Here is a 19,003-nt window from a genome sequence, read left to right as displayed (position 1 = left end):
GGACTCGGACTGCGGAGCGGCACCAAAAATGTCGGCCCTTCCGAGATTGCGCACGCCACTGGGTCTGTGACGCCCGATCGCTCCCCTGGCCGTTCATGAGGCCCCCCACGATGAACGATCCCCCCGCCCCCCCACCAGGGCGGCGTGGATTGAGTCGGCAGCCACCACCTGACGTTCCCGATGGCCGATAGGTGGTTAGAACCACGCCGTCGGGAACTCGTCCGGTTGCGCGCGGAGAATCGCAGGGGGGGGGGGGGGGGTCTGTCAACTACCTGTGCCGTGTGGTTCACGGGAGTGGCACCGGTCTGATTTTCCGGGTTGATGACCATTCTCCCTCCTCCCCCCACCCCGTGCCGAAATTGTGCTCGGCTTGGAGAATCCAGCCCGATTACAGTTCATTAAAACGATCTGGAAATATGTGGGGACCCAAAATAAACATTTAGCCCGTCTTTGCAATTTATGTATTACATTACAATGGCCATTTTTACAACTAAATTCACCTGTGATCTTTATTGAGAGAACCAGTCTCTATGCTCAATCCAAAAACGGTGTAATTCTGGGAGATGATTAAAGGGAGGTGACAATCAACAATTGAATTTAATTACACTCCTACATCACTCAGTTATGGGGCGGGGTATGTTATACTGGACTAGAAACCCAGAGGCCTGGATTATTGATCGGGAGACAGGAGTTCAAATCCCACTGCAGCATTTGAGGAATTTTAATTCAATTCCGGTAAAGTTGGTGTTACAGTGAGCTGTCAGATGAGAACCCAAATCTCACATTCCTCTGCTGCACGCCTTCTAGGGATGCAGCCAGGCAGTTAGTTAAACTGCTTCCAGGTCTCTCTCCCAACTTGCGGGTAGGTCCAGGCAACAGCCGTGAAGCTGGCTGGCTGACTCACCCCTCCCTGTTGCTCCCAAGTGATTTTTGGAACCACCCACATGCCGGAGGTGAGGATCGAGAGCGGGTGAACCATGCAGCAGGAGCATGTTTTAAGTGTTGATTTAATTCCGGGGTCGAATTGGCCTGGTTTTACACACACACAGCAGTTCTCTTTACCTAAATGTACCTGGAACAGATATTGGGCTCCACAAGCAAATATCTTGTAAATATTATTGCCTGGAGGTGATTGATGTTGAGATTGAAGGATGAGCTCTCTCGTTGCAACCTTAATAGTCATAGAGAAATGGATGCACATAATGTGATCAAAACAGAACTGTAACAAATTCAAAGTAAAAATATGACCTAACGCTTTGTAACACAAAAAGGGGCTTATTAACAGTGGCTTGCTAACCAGTGAAGAGAGAGAGGGTTTGGTGTGAAGTTGCAGATTGCACACCCTGTCTGCCCCCCACCCCCCGGTCCCGGGCCAGCACAGCGGTGTCAAGCGCCACATGAACTGCAGTAACCCCGGTGTGCGCTTTCTCAGGAGCTGGAGAGGGTGGGCGTGGATCATCTCATGAGCTTGTGGTCCAGCCCTGCCTCTCCTCTCATTGGACCGGCCTGAAAACCCAATCTGTCAGACCATGTGGCGTGTCGAGCCGGCGAATCAGCCATTTAAATAATGTGAAGCGGCGTTGGAGAGGCGCAGCTCCTGGAGATCAGCAGCCGAGTGCCCCGGGCAGCACGGAGGGAATAGAAAGCCAATTTATTTATAAAAGAGCCAGAGAAACGCTGCACCCATTTCATTGAGTGCACCTCCAAACAAAGGAAAGCGAGACAAAGAAAGGCACTGGATTTGGGAAGGTATGAATGACTTCTGCAATGTGTATATATAATGTATAGAATTTGATACATTGGCTGACTGGGGCAGCAATCGTTGTTTGAACAAATACATGGCAGGGTGAAAGGGAGTGAAATGAAAGAGGGTTTCTCTCTGGGTTGGATGTGACTCTGATGGAGGTGTTGTTCCTCCCTCCCTCCCCTGTCCAGGGGATTACTGTCTGGGGGGGTTACTGTTGCCTTTCTGTAAAAGAGGGGCTGGATTCTCGGTAGGGCTGATCCCTCTCTGAGCTGCTGCTGCCTTATCCGATTACTTGTACATTGAGTCGCGGTGGAGATGCGATTACAAAAGGCTGCCGCTGCCATTTTACTGGGACTCGCTCATCCTTGCCATTTCCTCTGGGTGACTGTTGCTTGCTCCACATTGTGAAGGTAGATTCTTTCCCACCCGCACTAAAGAGATTTTAGTGTGTTTTTTTTTTGGGGGGGGGGGGGTAATCTGCATTGGGTGTGTGTTTTGGGCAATGGCAGACAGGCTGCTGTCTTTCTCCCCACGTTGCGGATGTGGGGATGGTCGACATGTTGCAATTTCTCCGGGAGGGAGGCGGCTGTTTGGATGAAGAGCCTCTCACTTGCTGAGCCAGAGAGAGAGGGGAGGTGTGGGAAGGTATGAATGAGTGATTCCAGCTCCCTGCCTGGCCTGCAATACATTCAGGGCGAGGATGGTGGTGAACACCCAGTGTGATTGTTCCACTAGAAAGTGAGGGGCAGGAAGCAGCCGATCCAGCGCTGCTCCCTCCCCGGGGCTGCTGCTCCCTCCCCCGGGGCTGCTGCTAGCCACCCCCGGGGCTGCTTCTAGCCACCTGCACCCACACAACAGAGGCCCCTTTTATCTTGTATTTTATTTTTAAATTCTGCACACGCTAAACCTCTCTTCCCCCCCCCCCCCCCCCCCGGCTCTTTTGGACGTCCTGAGTTAGGACTAGAGTGTCAGCACCAATCTTTGGTCTCAAACTGTTTAAGGCCAATCCAGGCATCCCCTCCCCTCTCGAAACCAGTTGTAGCCGCTGTGATGATCCATGTTTTAAACCAGCCCGAGGATCGATAAAACAGATGGCCCAAAAGTGGAATTTACTGTCTCCCAACCATCCCCCCCTACATAGGGCCTAGTCCCACTGAGCTAATTCATTGTATTTAGGATGTCACAGTTACAATATATATATTTGATATTTTGTGTGACTTTATACTGAAACTGGTGTAACCCTGACTACCATTTAATGTAAAAAAAAACATTCCTTGCTAATGTCTGTTTGTGATTTAGAAAAAATGCAATGATTGACTTGCACTTTATTTAACTATGAAAATCCTGACTCCCCCCTAAAACAAGCTATCATGTAAAAGTCACAAGAAGTTGGCCTCTTTAAATGTATGTTTTCTTGGATTTTCTCAGTGAATGTTAATTTCAGGAATATTCAGCTCTTGTTTATTGTCTTGGCAACAAAAAAGCAACAGGCATTTACATTCAACATATAGAATGTTGCAATGTGTCTCATGGTGTTGGAAGGAAAAATGGAGACCAAAGCAATTTTTTTGGGGGGGTCACCAAAAGTCTGGTCGAAGGAATAGATTTATGAAAGGAGGGGGAATTCCAAAGAATGGGGATCAAGTGGCTATAGGCACAGCCATCAATAGTGGGAGGGAAGGTGGCACACAAACAGTGTCAGAGAGACCATGAGTATGGGGCAGGATCCTGGAAAACTGGGACAGAAGGTGATTACATAAGTCTTCCAAATGTTTACCTGGGAGATCTGACATCCCAAAATTGGTATTTTAGATCAGCACAAAGGCAGTGGAAGGTTAAGAGAGCTAGCGATGGGTGGCAACAGGAATATAATATCACCGTTTTGATGTCACTGAGAGATAACATGTAAATGTCAATTTGAAGAGGGGATCAAGGATGAATACTGTGGGAACATCTGAGGTGATGGTGTTTGGATGGAATTGCTAGAGGTGCTTTGACTAGGTTTGTAGAAGTAATGTATAACCTAGCAAGGGCAGTATCATGGAGCTGGTCAACAGTGTTGGGAGAGGATGGTGTGATTTACAAGAGGTCGAGGAGGATGGTACAGGGGTGAAGGACAAGCATCTGTGTGACATAATCGGGACTGTTTCAGTGCTGTAGGAGGGAAGAAAACCTGATTGTGAAGGGACGTAAGAAGGGAGATTCAGCAGAGGCAGGCACAGATCCAGGCAACAACAACAATGTGTTCAATACTTTGGAAAGGAAAAGGAAGTTCAAGATGGAGGTTAATTCATGAGGACAGAGAGTCAAGGATAGCATTTTTATTTGGGGGGGGGGGGGGTCAGTAATAGCAGCAGTGGTAAAGGTAGCGAAGGAAAAATTAAGTCAGTTGGGGGCCTACAGTTCAAGTTGGGTAGGCTTGAGGTCGAAGGCCTAAAGTTCAAGTTGGGTAGGCTTGAGGTCGAAGGCCTACAGTTCAAGTTGGGTAGGCTTGAGGTCGAAGGCCTACAGTTCAAGTTGGGTAGGCTTGAGGTTGAAGCCTACAGTTCAAGTTGGGTAGACTTGAGGTCGAAGGCCTACAGTTCAAGGCTTGAGGTCGAAGGCCTACAGTTCAAGGCTTGAGGTTGAAGGCCTACAGTTCAAGTTGGGTAGGCTTGAGGTCGAAGGCCTACAGTTCAAGTTGGGTAGACTTGGGGTCTTGGGAGAAGTGTGAATTAGTTCTGCTTTGTGTGTGTGTGTGAGAGAGAGAGCGTGAGTAGAAGAGATGGGATAGAAAAGCACCAGAGAGAAGAGGGGTCAAAGACAGGCTAGAGTGAGAATGGGAGGCAAAGGTTTGGATTAAAAAAGGGGAAGCAACAAGAAGCCTGATGTGACGATGGAACCCTTAAGTTCTTTTCTTTGCTAAGTGTGAGGGTGAAGTGATCTGGGGGGAGGGAGGTTTAAGGATGTTCATTGGCAATAGGGAAAAGAAGCCTGGGTTATCTTTTCCCTTGAGGATGGGTCACAAAATATTGAGCTATTTTGGTAGTTTTCAACAAGGCCTGGTAGTTTGGTGTGGTCGGCAGACTTGATGAATAGCTGAGCCAGTTGTGTGACAGGCCCATTTGAAATTTATACACCTTGAGCTTGAGGGAGTAAAAGATGTTGGTCACACCATGGGGAACAGTTGAGATGGCGAATGTAAAGGTTTTCTTGAGGACTAGGCCATGTTGGGGGGCGAGAACTGACTGTGTCCTTGAGCAAGTCAGCAGCTGCAGAATGGAGGCAGAAAGGTGGCGAGCTGAATTTGAGAGTGTAGTTGTGACTTGTTCCAGAAATGGATATAGGGATTGAAGGAGCCTCGGAAACCAGCTAGACCTTGGTCAAATGATCCCTACAGTGAGGTTGTGGTTGGCTCCTAGATTAACAGACACTCTGGAGGGAAATGAGGAGAGGGCCCTTGGTGATTACGTATGAAACTTTGGTTTTGGTCCCCATGTTTTGAGACAGATGTAGTGGCATTGGAGGCAGTTCAGAGGAGGTTCACTAGATTGATTCCAGAGATGAGGGGTTTGACGTATGAGGTGAGGGTGAACAGTTTAGGCCTGTACTCTCTCTAGAGTTCAGAAGAATGAGGGGAGATCAAATTGAGGAATACCAAGATGATAAAAGGTATGAATAAAGTAGACGTGGAGCAGATACTTCCTCTTGTGGAGCATTCTAGGACGAGGGGTCAGAGGTACCAAATTTAAAACCAAGTTGAGGAGAAACTTCTCCCAATGGCTTGTGAATCTGGAATTTACTACCCAGAGTGCGGTGGATATTGGGACACAGTAAATTGAAGGAGGAGCTAGACCGATTTTTAATTGGTAATGAGTTAGAGTTATGGAGAATGGGCAGAGTAGAGTTGGGAGAAGGTTATGGAGAATGGACTGTAGAGTTGAGGCCAGGTTGAGATTAGCCTTGATCGAATGGTGGAGCAGACTCGATGGGCCAAATGGCCTTATTCTGTTTCTATATCTTATGAATTTATAAGCTCTCAGTGAAAATGGTCAGGGTAGATAGCACAATAGGACACCTAGAAAAGTCTCATACGATTTCACCAAAAGGTTCCCAGGTGAAAGTGGTCCCACCCAGTGGCAGAGTCCAGGAGGGCTGTGGTGAATGAGTGAGTGAAATTAGAAGAAGGGTGTTGGTTCATCCCCAGCACTAGTCGGATAGACATCTTTGGGCGAGAAGGCAGGCCAATTGGGGTTATTGCACTTAAGGAGACAACACGTGTTATGATTGGCCTATTGTAGAGCAGAGACACACATGGCAACCAGAATTCATCCAGAACTAGAAAGAGTAAACCAGTGAAGCCAATGGCATATGTGTACTTGGTAATAAAATTGACTTCCACTGCAACGGGCACTACATTTTCATAACCAGTGGAATTAAGAATTGTTTAATATGCCTACTTTTATCAGTACTCACACAAAAGTTAGAAATAATTAATTTAATGGCATATGTGAAACACCTTGGAAACAAAAATAAATTAAATATTGGTGCAGCAACATGAAAGATAAGACGTTTTTCAGATACTGAGTCACTTTTTCCATTAACTTCCATACAGTAAATAGAAATTAAAGCAAACTTCTGATAGTATTTCCTTCAGTTATTTGCAGACGTTTACAGTGAAGAATGTGGATAAACGTTCGCAGTTGTGCTGATCTCGCTAAACTTCAGTTTCTGCCAGGCCAGTTTTTGAAATGAAGCTTTTTTTTTGCAAAGGCGTCTAGGTATAAATTGTAAATAAATAACTTTTTGCAGGGACCGAGAGCAGAGCTTTTGGCAGCTCGTAGAAATGTTGTGTTGCCACCACAATAAAATAGCTTTGAGCTCCGAAAGCCATGAGGGTTGAGGCCTGCTGTTGCTGTACAATGGAGAGGCTCAGCTAGCTAAGACTGATTTTGAGAGAACATTGGCATTCTCTCTCTCTCTCTCTCTCTCTCTCTCTCTCTCTCTCCCTACACAGACAACAGGCCGTTACTGGGAGTGGGGAAATTTTTACTGAATGGTTTCAGTTAGTCTCGAATCAAAGCACAATTCAGATCAATCCTGTACAATGCTGTGACTTTAGAACGCAGCAGGGTGGCTTTGCTTTTGGCTGGGAACATTGAACAATTTGTTGATGATGCAGTTAGCACTAGTAAGTACTGTCTACATGAAAGTGTTTGAAAACAGAGGCCAGGCTTCCAATGATTTTCTTTATCAAGCGTTGTTTCTTTTTCAATCATTTAGCCACACGCTATAGTTAAAGAAAGTGGGGTTTTCAGTTTTCTTGCATTTCAAAAGGGGACTGAATAAATGCTCGAAGGAGAATGATTTGCAAGTCAGTCTCTTGCAAAGAATCGACAGACATAATAGCCCAACTGGTCTCCTTCTGTGCGACCTTGTATTAACTCGTTTTACTATTCTGTTTTTATAATTTTTTAAATATAGGAAAGCATTCTGTTAATGTTATTGTAGAGCTTAAAGTTGAAGAATTTCTAGCTGATGGTAACAATGCAGACAGCCTCCATTTAGAATATATCTGTAAGTTAATATACCAGCGACTGGCACACAATCATTACCAATGTTTAGCTTTGGACTTACCTGACTATTGTTAACTTAGCGCTTTGTTAAGCTGAGCAGATGTTGGTGGGAGGGCACATTTATGGCCTTGTCCTGATTGCGTGGTTTGCAGCAGCAAAGAAGGTTGATTGTAAGCTGTAGTTGGGCTTATTGGAAATATTTTTTGTGGCTGTAGCTTTGGGATGTTCTTGGTATTCAAGCACCAAGGTGAAAGATTAAATTATGCAAATTTTCTTAGCAGTAAGAAATTATCTTTATTGGTGTCGCTGTATTAATAACTGAGTGAAGAAGCAATAAGCCTTACTCTAATGTGCAAATTTATAGAATAGAATAGAACAGTACAGCACAGAACAGGCCCTTCGGCCCTCGATGTTGTGCCGAGCAATGATCACCCTACTCAAACCCACGTATCCACCCTATACCCGTAACCCAAACAACCTTGCTTTTTAGGACACTACGGGCAATTTAGCATGGCCAATCCACCTAACCCGCACATCTTTGGACTGTGGGAGGAAACCGGAGCATCCGGAGGAAACCCACGCACACACGGGGAGGACGTGCAGACTCCGCACAGACAGTGACCCAGCCGGGAACCGAACCTGGGACCCTGGAGCTGTGAAGCATTTATGCTAACCACCATGCTACCGTGCTGCCCTTAAATTCCTGAGGTACCTGAGGCTTTGGGATTCAATCACTTCACCTCGGGCGAGCGGCGTTTGCTGCTAGTCCCCATAAATGGGGACCAGATGGAACGGCACTCGTGGGGGTCTCCAAGGGGATCGGAGGCCCCCAGCTGCATGCCCTTCGGGAAGGGTGGTGCCACCTGGGTGCCAGGCTGGCACTGCCAATGTGTTCAGGTGGCACTGCCAAGGTGCCAGGCCAGGGTTGCCTGGGGAGGGGGGTGCCCACGCCCCCTTAGTGCGTTTGGGCTGGGAGGTGGAGGTCGGGAATTATTTTCGTGGCCTCGGAGATCAGGACGCCATTAAACGGCATCCCGATCTCACGTTCCAACGGGGCTATGTGCGACCACGGCCATGAGTTTGCCTTTCGGGCCCCCTTTTTCAAAACAAGTCTTGTTGACTCGTCATGTTGTTTCCCGGCACTGCGAGTGTCGGGAAACGCGGGGCTGAAAGCGCTCGCTCGGGGGACTTTGTGCCCTTTTGGGAAGATCGCGCCCACCATTTTTTCCAGCAGGGCTCAGCCAAAACAGACTTGTACTGAATTAGAAGGAAATACCGCTGTAAGCTGTAGGGGGCTGCGGTTGGTGGGGGATTGTTGGGGGTATAGGGTGATGCTGGAAATGTAAGAAATACCAAAATATTCTCTTTTAAGCTTGATGCTGTGCTGTCCGGTGCAACGCCCCAGTTGTCGGACTGTGGGAAGGAGGACCGAGTTCCCACAGATATACTGGCGTTACACTGCAAGGCAAATTATTACAGGGTGCTTAATAACAGGCAACACACCTGCCCTTGCCATTGGGGAATTGTTACTAATTGATTTACAAGCTCTTAACAGTTTGGGGAAACTGATACAAATTATTAAACGAATGGGAGTTGGGTAATGTTTAGATGTTGAATGTACAGAACCAAGGGAAATCTAGACAGCGTGGTTTTCAAATGTTGAGCCAAACGGGAACGTAAGGAAAAGCCATTTTGTTGTTCAGAAGATTAAGTAATAGCTGCCCTGGGGATTGAGTTAATTGACCTAAAAAAGATTAGGACGGTTCTCGGTCCAATCTGCGACAGGTTAGCTGGTCTCAGCTAAGCTGCTGGTTTTAACCTCCTGAGAAAGGGCAACAGAACGGGAGAGGGTCCTGCTTTCCGTGGGCAAGTGGATTTGTGTAGGTAGGTGAGGACATTATCCAGCTCTGTTCCGATAATCGCCATGGTAAGGAGCTTGCTGGCACTCAGCGTCTGGGGTCACGTGAAGAACGGCGAGGCACTAATGGGAGATTGAAGTACTCTGTGTACTTTTTGAGTGGCTGTCACCTGTAAAGCAAAAATGCAGCACAAGGCAGCATGTTTGAGAGAGAGAGAAAAAAGGAGTCGTCAGCTTGAGGAACAATTGTTACCGTAGGCACCATTGAGAGAATTTTTTTTAAAAAGGGAGCAGAATTAGGGAGAGGGGCCAGTGAATGCAGCTTTCTAAACGCAAGGGCATTAGCTTTGCTGGAGGGGATTGCGATTTCTTTGGTGCCTGCTTGCTCCAGAACAGAGGTGAGAGAGAAAGTGATCAATCTAAATTAGCTTCTTCCTTAGTCGCCTCCTGTTAGTGTTTAAGTTGCATGGGACAAATGGGGATTTTAAACATTATTTCCAAAAAATTAGATTCTGTATATGAAGTCTTAGTTTGGCTAAATTGCAAAAAAACTAAATCTCATAAGTGAGAGACTTGATCTTTTGAGTTGACCTTTTGATCAACACATTCTGCATCTGGCAAATAGTTTACCCTCGCACTCTGAAATCTATTGGGAGCCTGTTCAAGCATCTGCTCCGAAGGGTCACTTAAACTCTAATTCCTGGAAAAAGAATCATTCAGTTCTGCTGGAAACCTGTGGCAGTTTAAACATGTGTGTTCTGTGAATAGTCTGCAGTACTTGAAAGCAAAATACTGCGGATACTGGAAATCCGACATAAAAACAGAGCTTGCTGGGAAGACCTAGCATGTCTGGCAGCATCTATGGAGGGAAATGTTTCCAGTCTAACATGACTGTTCTGGTGAAGTCATATTGGACTTGAATCATTAACTCTCTCGCTCTCTTTCAGACCTGCTGGGTTAATCCAGAATCTGCTGCTATTTTAGGCAGACTGCATGTGCTGAAATGTTAACGTTGTGCTGTTGGGTCATTAATAGGAAAATTGCCCGTCAGAATTTAAAACAAAATTTTATTACAAACATGTATCAAAACAGGTTGCAGCAAATAAACACACCGGGAAGCATATTTCCCAGCGATCAACGATACAGTCTGTACAGATTTTCCTCCCCCAGCTCCTCACACAGTCACTAACATCCCCCACATTTTCTCAAACCTCCCTGCAGAGCCCCTTAATTAACTCTTACTTTATTTTCTCATACAGGTCACCCAACCAAGCTGCTACCCCCTGGTGGCGATGCTGACCGCCACTCCTGTAAAATGCGCCGCCATGCAATCAGAGAGACGAAGGCCAAGACATCGGCCTTCTTCCTCCTCCATGAACTCCGGCTTCTCTGAAACACCAAATTTCGCCACCAAAGGGTGTGGGTCCACCTCCTCCTCCAATATCCTGGCTAAGACCGCGAACACTCCCGCCCAGAATCTTCCCAATTTTTCGCAACTCCAAAACATGTGTGTGTGTGATTCACTGGCCCCCGCCCACACCTCTCACACTCATCTGCTACCCCCTGAAAGAACCCACTCATTCTCGCCTGAATCATGTGCACCACCTTAACTGTATCAAGCTCATCCTTGTACAAGAGGCGGTTCCGTTTACCCTTCGCAGTGCCTCACTCCATAATCCCCAATTGACCTAACGTCCCAACTCTGCTTCCCATTTCTCCTTGATCACCCTTCCAAAAATAGACATTTGACCTGAATGTATTTATTTCAGAAGGTATATCATTGAGAAACAGTTGGACACGAGTGCAGCATCTGTGGTAGCATAATTATAAATTATTAAGTTGTTTATGCTGTGGCTTAAGTGCCTCTGTCTCATTGACACGGGGCTCTGTAACTGATAAAAGTTTGAGTCATCAAATACGGGATTTAAGAAAGAAAATAGGACCAACAGGATTCAGCCGCTGCAATACGCTTCCCTGTTTCTTTTCAAATTAACCTATTCCCTGATTCCCTGAAAATATGTACCTGGGACGTTTCATGACATCAAAAGTCTGATACAACGAGAATTATGAAACAAAATATGATTGAGTCACATAAGGAGATACTGGGTTAAAGAGGCAGGTTTTGTGAAGGAGGAAAGTGAGGCAGGAAGGTAGACGGAGGCTATTCTGGCACTTGAGCCGAGGCAACTGAAGGCCTAGTCACCAATGGTGGAGCAATTATAATTGGGAATGCTTAAGAGGCCAGAATTGGATGAGTGCCAATACCTCGAGGGGTTGTAGGATTGGAGATGGGGAGGGGTTCTCCCTTTCTGTGTCTTTCCTGCTCTCCCAGTTGATTGGCCTACAGGGAAAATCCACCGACTCCTGAATCAATCTCAAAACTGGGATGTTTCAGCCTTTCCTGCCATATGAAACCGCCTTTTTTCTGTTGAGACCAAACCAGTTTTGCATCTATCTCTGGCCCGAAGTAACATTTCCTGCCTCCACACAGGACGTGGGAGGGGGTAGCATGATTAGACGCTCAAGCAGATTAGATGATCACCAAGTGTGAGAACATGCAGATCGGGAATAGACCCCTCCAGCCTGCCCTGCCATTAAATAAGATCGGGGCTCAAGATCTAACATCAATTCACACTCCTGCCCTGATAACTAATCACCTTCTTGCTTATCCAGAATCTATCTGGCTCTGCCTTCAAAGACTCTGTTTCCCTCACCTTTTTGAGGAAGAGTTCCAAAATCTCACACCGCTCTGAGATTTAAAAACAATCCCCTAATCTCTGTCCTAAATGGGCGACTCCGTTATTTTTAAACAATAGTTCCTAGTACTAGATTCTCCCAGAAGAGGAAACGCCCTCTGCACATCCACTCTGTCAAGACTCCTCAGAATCCACCCCCTCCACGTCCACTCTGTCAAGTGAGTTTCAAATCAAGATGTCTCTTGATCTTCTAAATGATAGACCTCGCCTGTCCAACCTTTCATATGACAACCTACCCAGTCCAGGTGGTATTCCGGTAAACCTTCTCTGAACTGCTTCCAATGTGTTTCCATTCTTCCTTTGAATTAGGAGACAGTACTGTACACAGTTCTCCAGATGTGGTCTCACCAATGTCCTGTATAACTGAAGCATAGCCTCTTCGCATTTATTCCCCTTGCAATAAATAAATGCATTCTATTAGCTTTACTAATTATTGGGTGGCGCAGTGGTTAGCCCTGCTGCCTACGGCGCTGATGACACAGGTTTGATCCTGGCCCTGGGTCACTGTCTCTGTGGAGTTTGCACATTCTCTCCGTGACTGTGTGGAATTCACCCCCACAACCCAAAGATGTGCAGGTTAGGTGGATTGGCGACGCTAAATTGACCCTTAATTGGGGAAAAAATAATTGGATACTCAATATATTAAAAAAAGCTTTATTTACTGTATCTGCATATTAGCCTTTGTGATTAATGCCGAGGACACCCAGATCCCTCTGGATCTCGAGCTCTGCAATCTGTCGCTTCTCTCCTTTCTTCTTGCCAAAATGGGCATTTTCACATTTTCCCACATTTGTCAGTTCTTTGCCTGTTCACCTTAACCTATCTATATCCCTTTTGTAGCCCCATACTCCTCTTCACCTCTCGCTATCCTACCTATCTTTGTGTCTTAAGAAAATTTAGCAAGCACAGCTTCAGCCCGTTCATCTCTAAGTAATTTAAATAGATTGTAAAAAGTTGAGACCCTAGCACTGATCCCTGGTGCACCATTCATTGCATCTTGCCAACCAGAAAGAGACCCATTTATGCCTACTCTCTGTCATCATTTCATTTCAATATGCTATCCCCTGCACTATGAACTTTTTTATTTTTCACAGTAACCTTTGATATGACACTGTATCAAATGTTTCCTGAAAATCTAAATCCAATACATCCGCTAGTTCCCTTTTATCCACAGCATATATTACTTCAAAGGGCTCCAATAAATAAACATGATTTCCCTTTCATGAGACCATATTGACTGCCTGATTACCTTGAATTTCTCTGAGCACCCTGCTATAACGTCTTTGATCATAGCGTCTAACATTTCTCATTGAAATATTTGAAACTAACTGACCTGTTTCCTGCTTTCTGTCTCTCTCCTTTCAGATTAAAACGGTCCAACAGAATGCAAAAACTTTTTTTTAAAACAAATTAAAAATAACTCTAACTCCAACTCCCCCTAGTTGCTGGCCATGAACAAGTCCTTTTAAAGAAGGTTATGAATGACATTCACATGGACTGCCTTCCTTCAACCCTCTAATGACATACTTAATCTTTTCCAGTCTCAGAAACTTTGACAGGTCCTCCAACCATGGCGAGGCCTTGGGTTGCTCTGGCAACCTCCATTCCAGCAGGACTCGCCTCCAGGCTATCAGGGAGACAAAGGCCGGGACATCATCCTTCCTCCCCTCCAGGAGCAGTGGCCAATCCAATACACTAAAGATCACCACCGATGGGCAGAGTTTCAGGTTGACCCCCATGATTTTTGCCCCCCCCCCCCCCCCCCCCCCCCCCCCCCCCCCCAGTCAAATGCACCGCGCAGTAGCATGGTGGTTAGCATAAATGCTTCACAGCTCCAGGGTCCCAGGTTCGATTCCCGGCTGGGTCACTGTCTGTGCGGAGTCTGCACGTCCTCCCCGTGTGTGCGTGGGTTTCCTCCGGGTGCTCCGGTTTCCTCCCACAGTCCAAAGATGTGCGGGTTAGGTGGATTGGCCATGCTAAATTGCCCGTAGTGTCCTAAAAAGTAAGGTTAAGGTGTTCTTGGGTTATGGGTATAGGATGGATACGTGGGTTTGAGTAGGGTGATCATTGGTCGGTACAACATCGAGGGCCGAAGGGCCTGTTCTGTACTGTTCTATGTTCTATAACTGTATCAAGCTCAACCTAGCCCAAGAAGTGGTGGCATTCGCCCTGTGCAAAATCTTACTCCACATCCCTCCCTCCAGCCCAGTTCCTCCTCCCACTTCCCGAATGGTGCTTTCCCTGACTCCCAACAAGCACCCATATATATTGGATATCTTCCCTTCCCTTATCTCATCACAAGACAGCATCCTCACCATAAGTGTAGGTCCCGGGGGCCGAGGGAACGAAGATTATTCCGTACAAAGTTTTGCACCTGTACATACCTAAACAACACCCCCCCCCCCACACACACACACACACACACACACTTGATTTCAGCTTCTTTGTCCACCCTTGCATTTTCTCTATGTTTGCCGCCCACTAATAAATCATCGGATTCGGTGGTGCAGCCCTCTCAATTGCCGCCCTCTCTGTAGAAAGGCTCTTCGAATCCTGGGAGTCTTACCTGCCCAGATAAAGGCCGAGATTAACGTATTAGCCCTGAAGAAAAAAGATTTGGGGAGGAAGATCAGAATGCACTGGAACACAAATAAGAACCTTGGTAGAATGTGAATTTTAACCGCCTTCACTTTTTCTGCCAAAGACAACGGGAGGTTGCCCCACCTCTTCAAGTCCCCCTCCACCAGACTGGCCAGGTTCAACGTGTGCAGCAAGGCTCAGCCATAAGCTACCTGAATCCCTAAATACCTAAACCGAGTCCTGGCCAGCCTAAACAGCAGCTTCCCCAAATCCACTTCCTTCCCCAGGGGATTCACCAGGAAGGTCACGCTGACATTCAACCCTGAGAAGGACCTTAACTTCCTCAACAGCCCCAATATCCTCCCCATACTACAGAGAGGATCTGAAACGTATAACAACAGATTGTCTGCGTAAAGGGACACTGGTGTTCCTTGCTCTCTCAATGCCCCTCACCCACCTGATGCTCTTGAGCATGATGGCCAATTGCCAGCCAAACAGCAATGGGGATATCTGGCACCCCTGCCTTGTGCCCCTATACTACCGTAAGTACCCTGAACTCTATGTTAGTCCGGACACTAGCCGGGGTGGGGGGAGGGGGGGAAAGCAGTATACAGCAGGCTCACCCAGCAGATAATGTTGGGCCAAACCTAAATCTCCCCAAAGTCTTGGAGATGCCTCCACTCCATCAGGTCAAATGCCTTCTCTGCGTCCGTGGAGATGATTACCTCTGGAACGTTCTCCAAGGAAGGTGGCAGGAACACATTTTAAAGTCTCTTGATGCTGGCTGACGATTGTCGACCCCTGACAAACCCTGTCTGATCCTCAGAAATCACCTCTGGCAATAATCACCCCTCCAGAAGCGTTGCCAGCACCTTGGCTGATACCTGTGTGTCTGTATTCAACAATGAGAAAGGCCTGTAAGATCCATGCTCCACTGGATCCTTGTCGTTCTTCAGGATCAAAGAGATCGATGCCTGTGCCACCATGGTTGGCAGCACCCACTGACACTGAGTCATTAACCCCCCCCCCAATATCCCACGCGCCCACTTGCCGCCTCAACTGGTGAGCCTCTGACATTCCGCCCCTCCAACCGTACCATGTGGGCCTTATATGAATTATCTGCCCCTGACCTCTGCCTTCATGCTTTCCGGAACATGGAGGGTCAAACCTTCCCATTCTTGTGAAAACCTACATAGCTCCCGGTGGCTGAGGCTACCCTTTCACAAAACCCAACCCCTTATCTGCAAGGAGTGGGAGTGGGGTGTTGGGCGGGGGGGGGGCTCAGCCGGCCTACAGTCATATATCCACCTAGTGTGGGGCATGGTCCGATATTACAATCGCTGATTACCCAGTCCCCACCACCCCCAGAGGGGTAACGATTTCCCACCACAAGAAAAAAAGCTATTCGGATGTAGGCCCGGTGCAGGTGCGAGAAGAAGATTAACTCCCTCACCGTCGTATGTTGAAACCTCCACGGATCCACCCCTGAACACTGCCAGGTCCTTCGCCATTCCTGAAGTCACTGTGAATGTATCTCCGGGATGTCCGCCAACACTTTCTTGATGAAGTCTGTCGTCCCAATTCAGTACATATATGTTCACTAAAACCACCACCTGCCTCATCCATCCCTTCCGATCATTCTTCTCCTACAAGAAGACTACATTCGCCTTCAAACTCTTTAAATGGGCAAACCTTTTAACTGGACCATTTACCTCCCTCATTTTTTCACATAATCATCCTGACTAGGGGTCTCTGGACCCCCTACTCGCCTCTACTAGAGCCATATCCTACCCATGAGGAAATCTAACCGGGCCCAAACCTACCCTCCTTCCAGGCCCACCCAATATTGCCACTGTCACCACCCTCACACCATAAACAAAGACACCTTCAGCACCAGCACTCTACTACCTCCCCCCCCCCCCACCCCCCATCGAACATCAGATAGCCAATCCACCCAGCTCTCTTCTCCATCCTCTTTTCCCCCCCCCCCCCCACAGTAACCGGATGCAGCCCTTTCCCCCACTTTACTCCCATTAACAAGCATTCGCCTCCTCTGACGTATTCAAATAATGGTCCTTGTCTTGATATCTATGGAGACGGGCCTGGGTCTTTGCTGTAGCAACCAGTGGTCTTGATCCACCTTGGGAGGCGCCACGTATTCTGTGGCGTTCGTACCTTCAATGCCCTCCAGTAGCCCAACAATCCTCAAATTCTGGCCGGTTCTCCTGGTCCACCTTGGCCTTCAATACCTTTTAAGCCACCAACAACGCTGCTTCTGCTTCCAAAGAGACAATCCAGTCACTGTGTGGTCTGAGACCACCTCCACCTCCCAAATTGTCGGGTCCGGCGATTCCATCCGCTGCTCCACTCTATCCAAAGTCACCCGAATGGTGCCATCACCACCTCCATCGCTTTGGACAGGTTTTCCAACATTGCCAGTCTTTTGCTTCTAGAATTCCCCTGTAAGGAATTCCACTAACTCTCCGTTGTCCATTGAGGGGGGGAAGGGGAGGGGGGGGGGGGGGGGATCAATGACACGGAGGGCTGCGACTGCGCAGAGAGCTCTGCCACTTTCTCTTCCACTCCACCGTGAGGGCGTTCTGAGTCTGCTGAGGGGCCTTTATTCGATTTCTGCCTCGTGTTGCATCCTGTCGACATCCCACATCAGAGGAGGAACCGACAAACTTCAATTACTCCACCTTTCTTCCCAAAACTGCGCCCGTTAACTGGGCAAACCCCAAGTGGGAGCCACCTTGTGTGCAACCGTTCACCACCTAGCCATCTCCTCCCCTTTTTGAATGCAGGAATTAGATCTGCTATTTTCCGATCTAATGGAACCTTCCCTGAATCTAGAGAAATTTGGAAAATTAAAACCCAATACATCGGCTTGTTCGCAGCCACTTCTTTTAAGACCCTAGATTGAAGTCCATCAGGGCCTGGGGACTTGTTAGCCCCCGGGCCCAACAATTTTCTCAGTACACCTTCCTGGTGATTGTAATTTTCCCCAGGTTCCTCCCTCCCTCCCTTTCATTCCCTGGTTTACAGCTGTTGTGTGTAAAATAAGATGAAAACATTTTTTTCTGTTCTACCATGTGACGTGAAAACCCATGACCCTGTTTGTGTGTCCATTTGAAAATACTGAGAAATTAAGAATTTCCATGAGGTCATCTCCACAGTCACTGAAATGCAGTCTCTATTGTCATTTTGACGGATGCGGCAGTTAAATTGTGTTCAGCGAGGGCTTAACAAACGGCACATGAGAGAGAGAGAGAGAGAGGTTTAGGGAGGGGGGTTCCAGTGAGTCGCTGAGGCGACTGTCACCCTTGGTGCCAATGGTGGGTGATGGAAAGAGGAATGTACACGAGGAAGAGTCAAGGGACTGGAAAGGTGGGGGAGGAAACACAACACAAATGAAATCACTCCCTCCTGTATCTGCCGCCTCTGCCCTGTTGTGTAATGGCGTAAATCATTTTTGCATGTTTGTAATGCGATGCTTCAATTTTACGCTTGAACAGCACTACAATAAAACCATTTCCGTTTTGAGGACGTTAATGTCTAATTTCATATTAGGCAGACGATGTTGCAGAGAACATGAGCACTCTTCCAGCAATTTACAGTTTAGGGTTCAACAGGATAACAAGTGATGAATGAGCAGGCAGAAAATCTGCAGATATACCATCATTCAGCTTGAACATGTAAATGCAAGTTTGGTGCCGTTTTAAGAACAGGAAGTTTACCCTTGCAGCTTCTTCTTTGCCTTTCAATCCTGATGTTGGCATCTGTGCAGATAGGCAAATGTACAGAAAAGCCAAGTGGAGATGTAGAGAAAAGAGTCTGTTCCATTGTAAAAAAAAATCTTAATAGGATATGATAAACCGTGTAGTTCAGAAACCTTCAACTGTCTTTTTTTTTGCAAGAAAAAATACTTTTATTTGTAAATAAAAAATAACTGTCCTGTTGCCCTTGATAATTTGTTGGTCGTGTTCAAGATTCTGGATCCGTTCACACCAGTGGTATTCAGTGTAGAAGGTGCATCAACTGCGTGTTTATTTATGGAGAGCTGACTGTGGTGTTTTTCTGCATGGTGACATAAGGTGATCCTGTTACAGTATTTCCTGTATTAGATTGAAGGGATCATAACCTGACCGTGCAGAGCAGGTACAGCCCGAGGGGTTGGACAATTACTCCTATTATGTAATGGTGTAAACCAGCCATGTTTGTCACGAGGTGCCTCAATGGCTTGGCTTCAGTTTATGCTTAAACAGCACTATTAAGCAATTTCCTATGAGGACATTAATATCTGATTGCTATCATGTTTTTTGAAGTGCTTGCCGTTTGACTGATGTCTCTGCTGGGCAGCAAGCATGCATGCCATCCCGTGGGTCTCCAATGTTCAATGTGCTGTCGTTCTCTATTGAAAGTTGGTCAGTAATGGGAATTTATTTCCCCTTGGGCTGTTCTGTGCCCTGGTTTACTGCACATACCTTTATTCAGGCACGGGGGTTGG

At 46.9% G+C, this 19,003-nt stretch overlaps 1 protein-coding gene across 3 annotated transcripts in view; it reads left to right on the top strand.

The window, feature by feature from the left end:
- The first annotated feature begins 1,547 nt into the window (after positions 1–1,547).
- Positions 1,548–19,003, top strand: part of fasn (fatty acid synthase) — a 103,454-nt gene continuing 85,998 nt past the window's right edge. The window contains exon 1 of one of the 3 annotated variants that reach the window (XM_038777487.1): positions 1,548–1,749. The gene's annotated coding sequence lies outside the window, so the exon portion shown is untranslated. Of the gene's footprint in view, positions 1,750–1,995; positions 2,158–19,003 lie in introns of those variants that run through there. The other 2 variants (XM_038777489.1, XM_038777488.1) reach the window with 2 other exon arrangements.

This window comes from Scyliorhinus canicula, chromosome 18 (assembly GCF_902713615.1).
Source record: "Scyliorhinus canicula chromosome 18, sScyCan1.1, whole genome shotgun sequence".
Lineage (NCBI taxonomy): Eukaryota > Metazoa > Chordata > Chondrichthyes > Carcharhiniformes > Scyliorhinidae > Scyliorhinus > Scyliorhinus canicula.
Note: the sequence above shows the minus strand (reverse complement) of the source record. Positions and strands in the feature narration are given on the sequence as shown.